At 39.8% G+C, this 14,936-nt stretch overlaps 1 protein-coding gene across 1 annotated transcript in view; it reads left to right on the top strand.

Annotated features, from left to right (window-relative positions):
- Window positions 1–14,936, top strand: part of skor2 (SKI family transcriptional corepressor 2) — an 83,246-nt gene that overhangs the window by 53,795 nt on the left and 14,515 nt on the right. The window lies entirely within an intron of this gene.

Here is a 14,936-nt window from a genome sequence, read left to right as displayed (position 1 = left end):
TTTTCCTCTCACAGATTATAGTTTTAGGGATTATTAGAGACTAATGCTCCTCTCACAGACCATAGGATTAGGGATTATTAGAGACTCATTCTCCTCTAACAGACCATAGGTTTAGGGATTATTAGAGACTCATTCTCCTCTAACAGACCATAGGTTTAGGGATTATTAGAGACTCATTCGCCTCTCAGAGACCATAGGATTAGGAATTTTTAGAGACTCATTCTCCTCTCAAAGACCATAGGATTAGGAATTTTTTGAGACTCATTCTCCTCTAACAGACCATAGGTTTAGGGATTATTAGAGACTCATTCTCCTCTCACAGGCCATAGGTTAATGGATTATTAGAGACTCATCCTCCTCTCACAGACCATAGGTTTAGGGATTATTAGAGACTCATTCTCATTTCACAGACCATGGGTTTAGGGATTATTAGAGACTCATTCTCCTCTCACAGACCATAGGTTTAGGGATTATTAGAGACTCATTCTCATTTCACAGACCATGGGTTTAGGGATTATTAGAGACTCATTCTCCTCTCACAGACCATAGGTTTAGGGATTATTAGAGACTAATGCTCCTCTCACAGACCATAGATTAGGGATTGTTAGAGACTCATTCTCCTCTCACAGACCATAGGATTAGGGATTATTAGAGACTCATTCTCCTCTAACAGACCATAGGTTTAGGGATTATTAGAGACTCATTTTCCTCTAACAGACCATAGGTTTACGGATTATTAGAGACTCATTCTCCTCTCACAGGCCATAGGTTAATGGATTATTAGAGACTCATCCTCCTCTCACAGACCATAGGTTTAGGGATTATTAGAGACTCATTCTCATTTCACAGACCATGGGTTTAGGGATTATTAGAGACTCATTCTCCTCTCACAGACCGTAGGTTTAGGGATTATTAGAGAGTCATTCTCATTTCACAGACCATGGGTTTAGGGATTATTAGAGACTCATTCTCCTCTCACAGACCATAGGTTTAGGGATTATTAGAGACTAATGCTCCTCTCACAGACCATAGATTAGGGATTGTTAGAGACTCATTCTCCTCTCACAGACCATAGGATTAGGGATTATTAGAGACTCATTCTCCTCTAACAGACCATAGGTTTAGGGATTATTAGAGACTCATTTTCCTCTCACAGACCATAGGTTTAGGGATTAATAAAGACTAATTTTCCTCTCACAGATCATAGGTTTAGGGATTATTAGAGACGAATGCTCCTCTCACAGACCATAGGATTAGGGATTATTAGAGACTAATTCTCCTCTAACAGACCATAGGTTTAGGGATTATTAGAGTCTCGATCTCCTCTCACAGACCATAGGTTTAGGGATTATTAGAGACTCATCCTCCTCTCACAGACCATAGGTTTAGGGATTATTAGAGACTCATTCTCCTGTCAAAGACCATAGGATTAGGAATTTGTTGAGACTCATTCTCCTCTAACAGACCATAGGTTTAGGGATTATTAGAGACTCATTGTCCTCTCACAGACCATAGCTTTAGGGATTATTAGAGACTCATTCTCCTCTCACAGGCCATAGGTTAATGGATTATTAGAGACTCATCCTCCTCTCACAGACCATACGTTTAGGGATTATTAGAGACTCATTCTCATTTCACAGACCATAGGTTTAGGGATTATTAGAGACTCATTCTCCTCTCACAGACCATAGGTTTAGGGATTATTAGAGACTAATGCTCCTCTCACAGACCATAGTTTAGGGATTGTTAGAGACTCATTCTCCTCTCACAGACCATAGGATTAGGGATTATTAGAGACTCATTCTCCTCTAACAGACCATAGGTTTAGGGATTATTAGAGACTCATTTTCCTCTCACAGACCATAGGTTTAGGGATTATTAAAGACTAATTTTCCTCTCACAGATTATAGTTTTAGGGATTATTAGAGACTAATGCTCCTCTAACAGACCATAGGTTTAGGGATTATTAGAGACTCATTTTCCTCTCACAGACCATAGGTTTAGGGATTATTAAATACTAATTTTTTCCTCTCACAGATTATAGTTTTAGGGAATATAAGAGACTAATGCTCCTCTCACAGACCATAGGATTAGGGATTATTAGAGACTCATTCTCCTCTAACAGACCATAGGTTTAGGGATTATTAGAGACTCATTCTCCTCTCACAGACCATAGGTTTAGGGATTATTAGAGACTCATCCTCCTCTCACAGACCATAGCTTTAGGGATTATTAGAGACTCATTCTCCTCTCACAGACCATAGGTTTAGGGATTATTAGAGACTCATTATCCTCTCACAGACCATAGGTTTAGGGATTATTAAAGACTAGTTTTCCTCTCACAGAGCATAGGTTTAGGGATTATTAGAGACTAATGCTCCTCTCACAGACCATAGATTAGGGATTATTAGAGACTCATTCTCCTCTAACAGACCATAGGTTTAGGGATTATTAGAGACTCATTCTCCTCTCACAGACCATAGGTTTAGGGATTATTAGAGACTCATCCTCCTCTAACAGACCATAGCTTTAGGGATTATTAGAGACTCATTTTCCTCTCACAGACCGTAGGTTTAGGGATTATTAGAGACTCATTCTCCTCTCACAGAACATAGGTTTAGGGATTATTAGAGACTCACTCTCCTCTCACAGACCATAGCTTTAGGGATTATTAGAGACTCATTCTCCTCTCACAGACCGTAGGTTTAGGGATTATTAGAGACTCATTCTCCTCTCACAGACCATAGGTTTAAGGATTATTAGAGACTCATTCTCCTCTCACAGAACATAGGGTTAGGGATTATTAGAGACTCATTCTCGTCTCACAGAACATAGGTTTAGGGATTATTAGAGAGTCATTCTCCTCTCACAGACCATAGGTATAAGGATTATTAGAGACTCATTCTCCTCTCACAGACCATAGGTTTAGGGATTATTAGAGTCTCATTCTCCTCTCACAGACGATAGGTTTAGGGATTATTAGACACTCATTCTCATCTCACAGACCATAGGTTTAGGGATTATTAAAGACTCATTCTCCTCTCACAGACCATAGGTTTAGGGATTATTAGAGACTCATCCTCCTCTCACAGACCATAGGTTTAGGGATTATTAGAAACTCATTCTACTCTCACAGACCATAGGTTTAGGGATTATTAAATATAAATTTTCCTCTCACAGACCATAGGTTTAGGGATTGTTAGAGAGTCATTCTCCTCTCACAGACCATAGGTTTATGGATTATTAGAGACTCATTCTCCTCTCACAGACCATAGTTTTAGGGATTCATTTTCCTCTCACAGACCATAGGTTTAGGGATTATTAGAGACTCATTCTCCTCTCACAGACCATAGCTTTAGGGATTATTAGAGACTCACTCTACTCTCACAGGCCATGGGTTTAGGGATTATTAGAGATTCATTCTCCTCTCACAGACCATAGGTTTTGGGTTTACTAGAGACTCATTCTCCTCTCACAGACCATAGGTTTAGGGATTCATTCTCCTCTCACAGACCATAGGTTTAGGGATTATTAGAGACTCACTCTCCTATCACAGGCCATGTGTTTAGGGATTATTAGAGACTCATTCTCCTCTCAGAGACCAACGGATTAGGAATTTTTTGAGACTCATTCTCCTCTAACAGACCATAGGTTTAAGGATTATTAGAGACTCACTATCCTTTCACAGACCATAGGTTTAGGGATTATTAGAGACTCATTCTCCTCTCACAGACCATAGGTTTAGGGATTATTAGAGACTCATTCTCCTCTCACAGACCATAGGTTTAGGGATTCATTCTCCTCTCACAGACCATAGGTTTAGGGATTATTAGAGACTCATTCTCCTCTCACAGACCATAGGTTTAGGGATTCATTTTCCTCTCACAGAACATAGGTTTAGGAATTATTAGAGAGTCATTCTCCTCTCACAGACCATAGGTATAGGGATTATTAGAGACTCATTCTCCTCTCACAGACCATAGGTTTAGGGATTATTAGAGTCTCATTCTCCTCTCACAGACGATAGGTTTAGGGATTATTAGACACTCATTCTCATCTCACAGACCATAGGTTTAGGGATTATTAAAGACTCATTCTCCTCTCACAGACCATAGGTTTAGGGATTATTAGAGACTCATCCTCCTCTCACAGACCATAGGTTTAGGGATTATTAGAGACTCATTCTCCTCTCACAGACCATAGGTTTAGGGATTATTAAATATAAATTTTCCTCTCACAGACCATAGGTTTAGGGATTGTTAGAGAGTCATTCTCCTCTCACAGACCATAGGTTTATGGATTATTAGAGACTCATTCTCCTCTCACAGACCATAGTTTTAGGGATTCATTTTCCTCTCACAGACCATAGGTTTAGGGATTATTAGAGACTCATTCTCCTCTCACAGACCATAGCTTTAGGGATTATTAGAGACTCACTCTACTCTCACAGGCCATGGGTTTAGGGATTATTAGAGATTCATTCTCCTCTCACAGACCATAGGTTTTGGGTTTATTAGAGACTCATTCTCCTCTCACAGACCATAGGTTTAGGGATTCATTCTCCTCTCACAGACCATAGGTTTAGGGATTATTAGAGACTCACTCTCCTATCACAGGCCATGTGTTTAGGGATTATTAGAGACTCATTCTCCTCTCAGAGACCAACGGATTAGGAATTTTTTGAGACTCATTCTCCTCTAACAGACCATAGGTTTAAGGATTATTAGAGACTCACTCTCCTTTCACAGACCATAGGTTTAGGGATTATTAGAGACTCATTCTCCTCTCACAGACCATAGGTTTAGGGATTATTAGAGACTCATTCTCCTCTCACAGACCATAGGTTTAGGGATTCATTCTCCTCTCACAGACCATAGGTTTAGGGATTATTAGAGACTCATTCTCCTCTCACAGACCATAGGATTAGGAATTTTTAAAGACTCATTCTCCTCTAACAAACCATAGGTTTAGAGATTATTAGAGACTCATTCTCCTCTCACAGACCATAGCTTTAGGGATTATTAGAGACTCACTCTCCTCTCACAGGCCATAGGTTAATGGATTATTAGAGACTCATTCTCCTCTCACAGACCATAGGTTTAGGGATTATTAGAGTCTCATTCTCCTCCCACAGACCATAGGTTTAGGGATTATTAGAGACTCATTCTCCTCTCACAGACCATAGGTTTAGGGATTCATTCTCCTCTCACAGACCATAGGTTTAGGGATTATTAGAGACTCCTTCTCCTTTCACAGACCATAGCTGTAGGGATTATTAGAGAGCCATTCTCCTCTCACGGACCATAGGTTTAGGGATTATTAGAGACTCATTCTCCTCTCACAGACCATAGGTTTTGGGATTATTAAAGACTAATCTTCCTCTCACAGACCATAGGTTTAGGGATTGTTAGAGACTCATTCTCCTCTCACAGACCATACGATTAGGGATTATTAGAGACTCATCCTCCTCTAACAGACCATAGCTTTAGGGATTATTAGAGACTCATTTTCCTCTCACAGACCGTAGGTTTAGGGATTATTAGAGACTCATTCGCCTCTCACAGAACATAGGTTTAGGGATTATTAGAGACTCATCCTCCTCTCACAGACCGTAGGTTTAGGGATTATTAGAGACTCATTCTCCTCTCACAGACCATAGGTTTAAGGATTATTAGAGACTCATTCTCCTCTCACAGAACATAGGGTTAGGGATTATTACAGACTCATTCTCGTCTCACAGAACATAGGTTTAGGGATTATTAGAGAGTCATTCTCCTCTCACAGACAATAGGTATAGGGATTATTAGAGACTCATTCTCCTCTCACAGACCATAGGTTTAGGGATTATTAGAGTCTCATTCTCCTCTCACAGACGATAGGTTTAGGGATTATTAGACACTCATTCTCATCTCACAGACCATAGGTTTAGGGATTATTAAAGACTCATTCTCCTCTCACAGACCATAGGTTTAGGGATTATTAGAGGCTCATCCTCCTCTCACAGACCATAGGTTTAGGGATTATTAGCGACTCATTCTCCTCTCACAGACCATAGGTTTAGGGATTATTAAATATACATTTTCCTCTCACAGACCATAGGTTTAGGGATTGTTAGAGAGTCATTCTCCTCTCACAGACCATAGGTTTATGGATTATTAGAGACTCATTCTCCTCTCACAGACCATAGTTTTAGGGATTCATTTTCCTCTCACAGACCATAGGTTTAGGGATTATTAGAGACTCATTCTCCTCTCACAGACCATAGCTTTAGGGATTATTAGAGACTCACTCTACTCTCACAGGCCATGGGTTTAGGGATTATTAGAGATTCATTCTCCTCTCACAGACCATAGGTTTTGGGTTTATTAGAGACTCATTCTCCTCTCACAGACCATAGGTTTAGGGATTCATTTTCCTCTCACAGACCATAGGTTTAGGGATTATTAGAGACTCACTCTCCTCTCACAGGCCATGTGTTTAGGTATTATTAGAGACTCATTCTCCTCTCAGAGACCAAAGGATTAGGAATTTTTTGAGACTCATTCTCCTCTAACAGACCATAGGTTTAAGGATTATTAGAGACTCACTCTCCTTTTACAGACCATAGGTTTAGGGATTATTAGAGACTCATTCTCCTCTCACAGACCATAGGTTTAGGGATTATTAGAGACTCATTCTCCTCTCACAGACCATAGGTTTAGGGATTCATTCTCCTCTCACAGACCATAGGTTTAGGGATTATTAGAGACTCATTCTCCTCTCACAGACCATAGGATTAGGAATTTTTAAAGACTCATTCTCCTCTAACAAACCATAGGTTTAGAGATTATTAGAGACTCATTCTCCTCTCACAGACCATAGCTTTAGGGATTATTAGAGACTCACTCTCCTCTCACAGGCCATAGGTTAATGGATTATTAGAGACTCATTCTCCTCTCACAGACCATAGGTTTAGGGATTATTAGAGTCTCATTCTCCTCCCACAGACCATAGGTTTAGGGATTATTAGAGACTCATTCTCCTCTCACAGACCATAGGTTTAGGGATTCATTCTCCTCTCACAGACCATAGGTTTAGGGATTATTAGAGACTCCTTCTCCTTTCACAGACCATAGCTGTAGGGATTATTAGAGAGCCATTCTCCTCTCACGGACCATAGGTTTAGGGATTATTAGAGACTCATTCTCCTCTCACAGACCATAGGTTTTGGGATTATTAAAGACTAATCTTCCTCTCACAGACCATAGGTTTAGGGATTGTTAGAGACTCATTCTCCTCTCACATACCATAAGATTAGGGATTATTAGAGACTCATTCTCCTGTAACAGACCATAGGTTTAGGGATTACTAGAGACTCATTCTCCTCTCACGGACCATAGGTTTATGGATTATTAGAGACTCATTCCCCTCTCACAGACCATAGGTTTAGGGATTATTAGAGACTCATTTCCCTCTCACAGACCATAGGTTTAGGGATTATTAAAGACTAATCTTCCTCTCACAGACCATAGGTTTAGGTATTGTTAGAGACTCATTCTCCTCTCACAGACCATAGGATTAGGGATTATTGGAGACTAATTCTCCTCTCACAGAACATAGGTTTAGGGATTATTAGAGATTCATTCTCATCTCACAGACCATAGGTTTAGGGATTATTGAAGACTCATTCTTCTCTCACAGACCATAGGTTTAGGGATTATTAGAGACTAATCCTCCTCTCACAGACCATAGGTTTAGGGATTATTAGAGACTAATTATCCTCTCACAGACCATAGGTTTAGGGATTATTAAAGACTAATTTTCCTCTCACAGACCATAGGTTTAGGGATTATTAGAGAGTCATTCTCCTCTCACAGACCATAGGTTTATGGATTATTAGAGACTCATTCTCCTCTCACAGACCATAGATTTAGGGATTCATTCTCCTCTCACAGATCATGGGTTTAGGGATTATTAGAGACTCACTCTCCTTTCACAGAACATGGGTTTAGGGATTATTAGAGAGTCATTCTCCTCTCACAGACCATAGGTTTAGGGATTATTAGAGACTCATTCTCCTCTCACAGACCATAGGTTTAGGGATTATTAGAGTCTCATTCTCCTCCCACAGACCATAGGTTTAGGGATTATTAGAGACTCATTCTCCTCTCACAGACCATAGGTTTAGGGATTCATTCTCCTCTCACAGACCATAGGTTTAGGGATTATTAGAGACTCCTTCTCCTTTCACAGACCATAGCTGTAGGGATTATTAGAGAGCCATTCTCCTCTCACAACCATATGTTTAGGGATTATTAGAGACTAATCTTCCTCTCACAGACCATAGGTTTAGGGATTGTTAGAGACTCATTCTCCTCTCACAGACCATAAGATTAGGGATTATTAGAGACTCATTCTCCTGTAACAGACCATAGGTTTAGGGATTACTAGAGACTCATTCTCCTCTCACGGACCATAGGTTTATGGATTATTAGATACTCATTCTCCTCTCACAGACCATAGGTTTAGGGATTATTAGAGACTCATTCTCCTCTTACAGACCATAGGTTTAGGGATTATTAAAGACTAATTTTCCTCTCACAGACCATAGGTTTAGGGATTATTAGAGAGTCATTCTCCTCTCACAGACCATAGGTTTAGGGATTATTAGAGACTCATTCTCCTCTCACAGACCATAGTTTTAGGGATTCATTCTCCTCTCACAGATCATAGGTTTAGGGATTATTAGAGACTCACTCTCCTTTCACAGAACATAGGTTTAGGGATTATTAGAGAGTCATTCTCCTCTCACAGACCATAGGTTTAGGGATTATTAGAGACTCATTCTCCTCTCACAGACCATAGTTTTAGGGATTCATTCTCCTCTCACAGACCATAGGTTTAGGGATTATTAGAGACTCATCCTCCTCTCACAGACCATAGGTTTAGGGATTATTAAAGACTAATTTTCTTCTCACAGATCATAGGTTTAGGGATTATTAGAGACTAATGCTCCTCTCACAGACCAGAGGATTAGGGATTATTAGAGACGCATTCTCCTCTAACAGACCATAGGTTTAGGGATTATTAGAGAATCATTCTCCTCTAACAGACCATAGGTTTAGGGATTATTAGAGACTAATTTTTCCTCTCACAGACCATAGGTTTAGGGATTCTTAGAGACTCATTCTCCTCTCACAGACCATAGGTTTAGGGATTATTAGAGACTCATCCTCCTCTCACAGACCATAGGATTAGGGATTATTAAAGACTCATTCTCCTCTAACAGACCATAGATTTAGGGATTATTAGACATTCGCCTCTCAGAGACCATAGGATTAGGAATTTTTTGAGACTCATTATCCTCTAACAGACCATAGGTTTAGGGATTATTAGAGACTCATTCTCCTCTCACAGGCCATAGGTTAATGGATTATTAGAGACTCATCCTCCTCTCACAGACCATAGGTTTAGGGATTATTAGAGACTCATTGTCCTCTCACAGACCATAGCTTTAGGGATTATTAGAGACTCATTCTCCTCTCACAGGCCATAGGTTAATGGATTATTAGAGACTCATCCTCCTCTCACAGTCCATACGTTTAGGGATTATTAGAGACTCATTGTCCTCTCACAGACCATAGCTTTAGGGATTATTAGAGACTCATTCTCCTCTCACAGGCCATAGGTTAATGGATTATTAGAGACTCATCCTCCTCTCACGGACCATAGGTTTATGGATTATTAGAGACTCATTGTCCTCTCACAGACCATAGCTTTAGGGATTATTAGAGACTCATTCTCCTCTCACAGGCCATAGGTTAATGGATTATTAGAGACTCATCCTCCTCTCACAGTCCATACGTTTAGGGATTATTAGAGACTCATTGTCCTCTCACAGACCATAGCTTTAGGGATTATTAGAGACTCATTCTCCTCTCACAGGCCATAGGTTAATGGATTATTAGAGACTCATCCTCCTCTCACGGACCATAGGTTTATGGATTATTAGAGACTCATTCTCCTCTAAAGAGACCATAGGTTTAGGGATTATTAGAGACTCATTTTCCTCTCACAGACCATAGGTTTAGGGATTATTAAAGACTCATTCTCCTATCACAGACCATAGGTTTAGGGATTATTAGAGACTAATCCTCCTCTCACAGACCATAGGTTTAGGGATTATTAGAGACTCATTTTCCTCTTACAGACCATAGGTTTAGGGATTATTAAAGACTAATTTTCCTCTCACAGACCATAGGTTTAGGGATTATTAGAGAGTCATTCTCCTCTCACAGACCATAGGTTTAGGGATTATTAGAGACTCATTCTCCTCTCACAGACCATAGTTTTAGGGATTCATTCTCCTCTCACAGATCATAGGTTTAGGGATTATTAGAGACTCACTCTCCTTTCACAGAACATAGGTTTAGGGATTATTAGAGAGTCATTCTCCTCTCACAGACCATAGGTTTAGGGATTATTAGAGACTCATTCTCCTCTCACAGACCATAGTTTTAGGGATTCATTCTCCTCTCACAGACCATAGGTTTAGGGATTATTAGAGACTCATCCTCCTCTCACAGACCATAGGTTTAGGGATTATTAAAGACTCATTTTCTTCTCACAGATCATAGGTTTAGGGATTATTAGAGACTAATGCTCCTCTCACAGACCATAGGATTAGGGATTATTAGAGATGCATTCTCCTCTAACAGACCATAGGTTTAGGGATTATTAGAGAATCATTCTCCTCTAACAGACCATAGGTTTAGGGATTATTAGAGACTAATTTTCCTCTCACAGACCATAGGTTTAGGGATTCTTAGAGACTCATTCTCCTCTCACAGACCATAGGTTTAGGGATTATTAGAGACTCATCCTCCTCTCACAGACCATAGGATTAGGGATTATTAGAGACTCATTCTCCTCTAACAGACCATAGATTTAGGGATTATTAGACATTCGCCTCTCAGAGACCATAGGATTAGGAATTTTTTGAGACTCATTATCCTCTAACAGACCATAGGTTTAGGGATTATTAGAGACTCATTCTCCTCTCACAGGCCATAGGTTAATGGATTATTAGAGACTCATCCTCCTCTCACAGACCATAGGTTTAGGGATTATTAGAGACTCATTGTCCTCTCACAGACCATAGCTTTAGGGATTATTAGAGACTCATTCTCCTCTCACAGGCCATAGGTTAATGGATTATTAGAGACTCATCCTCCTCTCACAGTCCATACGTTTAGGGATTATTAGAGACTCATTGTCCTCTCACAGACCATAGCTTTAGGGATTATTAGAGACTCATTCTCCTCTCACAGGCCATAGGTTAATGGATTATTAGAGACTCATCCTCCTCTCACAGACCATACGTTTAGGGATTATTAGAGACTCATTCGCCTCTCACAGACCATAGGTTTAGGGATTATTAGAGACTCATTCTCATTTCACAGACCATGGGTTTAGGGATTATTAGAAACTCATTCTCCTCTCACAGACCATAGGTTTAGGGATTATTAGAGACTAATGCTCCTCTCACAGACCATAGTTTAGGGATTGTTAGAGACTCATTGTCCTCTCACAGACCATAGCTTTAGGTATTATTAGAGACTCATTCTCCTCTCACAGGCCATAGGTTAATGGATTATTAGAGACTCATTCTCCTCTCACAAACCATACGTTTAGGGATTATTAGAGACTCATTCTCCTCTAACAGACCATAGGTTTAGGGATTATTAGAGACTCATTTTCCTCTCACAGACCATAGGTTTAGGGATTATAAAATACTAATTTTCCTCTCACAGATAATAGGTTTAGGGATTATTAGAGACTCATTCTCCTCTCACACACCATAGGTTTAGGGATTATTAGAGACTCATCCTCCTCTCACAGACCATAGGATTAGGTATTATTAGAGACTCATTCTCCTCTAACAGACCATAGGTTTAGGGATTATTAGAGACTCATTCTCCTCTCAGAGACCATAGGATTAGGAATTTTTAGAGACTCATTCTCCTTTCAAAGACCATAGGATTAGGAATTTTTTGAGACTCATTCTCCTCTAACAGACCATAGGTTTAGGGATTATTAGAGACTCATTCTCCTCTCACAGGCCATAGGTTAATGGATTATTAGAGTCTCATTCTCCTCTCACAGACCATAGGTTTAGGGATTATTAGAGACTCATTCTCATTTCACAGACCATGGGTTTAGGGATTATTAGAGACTCATTCTCCTCTCACAGACCATAGGTTTAGGGATTATTAGAGACTCATTCTCATTTCACAGACCATGGGTTTAGGGATTATTAGAGACTCATTCTCCTCTCACAGACCATAGGTTTAGGGATTATTAGAGACTAATGCTCCTCTCACAGAGCATAGATTAGGGATTGTTAGAGACTCATTCTCCTCTCACAGACCATAGGATTAGGGATTATTAGAGACTCATTCTCCTCTAACAGACCATAGGTTTAGGGATTATTAGAGACTCATTTTCCTCTCACAGACCATAGGTTTAGGGATTAATAAAGACTAATTTTCCTCTCACAGATCATAGGTTTAGGGATTATTAGAGACTAATGCCCCTCTCACAGACCATAGGATTAGGGATTATTAGAGACTCATTCTCCTCTAACAGACCATAGGTTTAGGGATTATTAGAGACTCATTCTCCTCTCACAGACCATAGGTTTAGGGATTATTAGAGACTCATCCTCCTCTCACAGACCATAGGTTTAAGGATTATTAGAGACTCATTCTCCTCTCAAAGACCAAAGGATTAGGAATTTTTTGAGACTCATTCTCCTCTAACAGACCATAGGTTTAGGGATTATTAGAGACTCATTGTCCTCTCACAGACCATAGCTTTAGGGATTATTAGAGACTCATTCTCCTCTCAAAGACCATAGGATTAGGAATTTTTTGAGACTCATTCTCCTCTAACAGACCATAGGTGTAGGGATTATTAGAGACTCATTGTCCTCTCACAGACCATAGCTTTAGGGATTATTAGAGACTAATTCTCCTCTCACAGGCCATAGGTTAATGGATTATTAGAGACTCATTCTCCTCTCACAAACCATACGTTTAGGGATTATTAGAGACTCATACTCCTCTAACAGACCATAGGTTTAGGGATTATAAAATACTAATTTTCCTCTCACAGATAATAGGTTTAGGGATTATTAGAGACTCATTCTCCTCTCACAGACCATAGGTTTAGGGATTATTAGAGACTCATCTTCTTCTCACAGACCATAGGATTAGGTATTATTAGAGACTCATTCTCCTCTAACAGACCATAGGTTTAGGGATTATTAGAGACTCATTCTCCTCTCAGAGACCATAGGATTAGGAATTTTTAGAGACTCATTCTCCTCTAACAGACCATAGGTTTAGGGATTATTAGAGACTCATTCTCATTTCACAGGCCATAGGTTAATGGATTATTAGAGTCTCATTCTCCTCTCACAGACCATAGGTTTAGGGATTATTAGAGACTCATTCTCATTTCACAGACCATGGGTTTAGGGATTATTAGAGACTCATTCTCCTCTCACAGACCATAGGTTTAGGGATTATTAGAGACTCATTCTCATTTCACAGACCATGGGTTTAGGGATTATTAGAGACTCATTCTCCTCTCACAGACCATAGGTTTAGGGATTATTAGAGACTAGTGCTCCTCTCACAGAGCATAGATTAGGGATTGTTAGAGACTCATTCTCCTCTCACAGAACATAGGATTAGGGATTATTAGAGACTCATTCTCCTCTAACAGACCATAGGTTTAGGGATTATTAGAGACTCATTCTCCTCTCACAGACCATAGGTTTAGGGATTATTAGAGACTCATCCTCCTCTCACAGACCATAGGTTTAAGGATTATTAGAGACTCATTCTCCTCCCAAAAACCATAGGATTAGGAATTTTTTGAGACTCATTCTCCTCTAACAGACCATAGGTTTAGGGATTATTAGAGACTCATTGTCCTCTCACAGACCATAGCTTTAGGGATTATTAGAGACTAATTCTCCTCTCACAGGCCATAGGTTAATGGATTATTAGAGACTCATCCTCCTCTCACAGACCATACGTTTAGGGATTATTAGAGACTCATTTGTCTCTCACAGACCATAGGTTTAGGGATTTTTAGAGACTCATTCTCATTTCACAGACCATGGGTTTAGGGATTATTAGAGACTCATTCTCCTCTCACAGACCATAGGTTTCGGGATTATTAGAGACTAATGCTCCTCTCACAGACCATAGTTTAGGGATTGTTAGAGACTCATTCTCCTCTCACAGACCATAGGATTAGGGATTATTAGAGACTCATTCTCCTCTAACAGACCATAGGTTTAGGGATTATTAGAGACTCATTTTCCTCTCACAGACCATAGGTATAGGGATTATTAAAGACTAATTTTCCTCTCACAGATTATAGTTTTAGGGATTATGAGAGACTAATGCTCCTCTCACAGACCATAGGATTAGGGATTATTAGAGACTAATGCTCCTCTCGCAGACCATAGATTAGGGATTATTAGAGACTCATTCTCCTCTCACAGACCATAGGATTAGGGATTATTAGAGACTCATTCTCCTCTAACAGACCATAGGTTTAGGGATTATTAGAGACTCATTTTCCTCTCACAGACCATAGGTTTAGGGATTATTAGAGACTCATCCTCCTCAAACAGACCATAGCTTTAGGGATTATCAGAGACTCATTCTCCTCTCACAGACCGTAGGTTTAGGGAATATTAGAGACTCATTCTCCTCTAACAGATCATAGGTTTAAGGATTATTAGAGACTCATTCTCCTCTCACAGAGCATAGGTTTAGGGATTATTAGAGACTCATCCTCCTCTCACAGACCATAGGTTTAGGGATTATTAGAGACTCATTCTCCTCTCACAGACCATAGGTTTAGGGATTATTAGA

The sequence above is a fragment of the Oncorhynchus mykiss genome, chromosome 12 (genome assembly GCF_013265735.2).
Source record: "Oncorhynchus mykiss isolate Arlee chromosome 12, USDA_OmykA_1.1, whole genome shotgun sequence".
NCBI lineage: Eukaryota > Metazoa > Chordata > Actinopteri > Salmoniformes > Salmonidae > Oncorhynchus > Oncorhynchus mykiss.
This window is presented reverse-complemented; position numbering and strand designations above follow the sequence as displayed.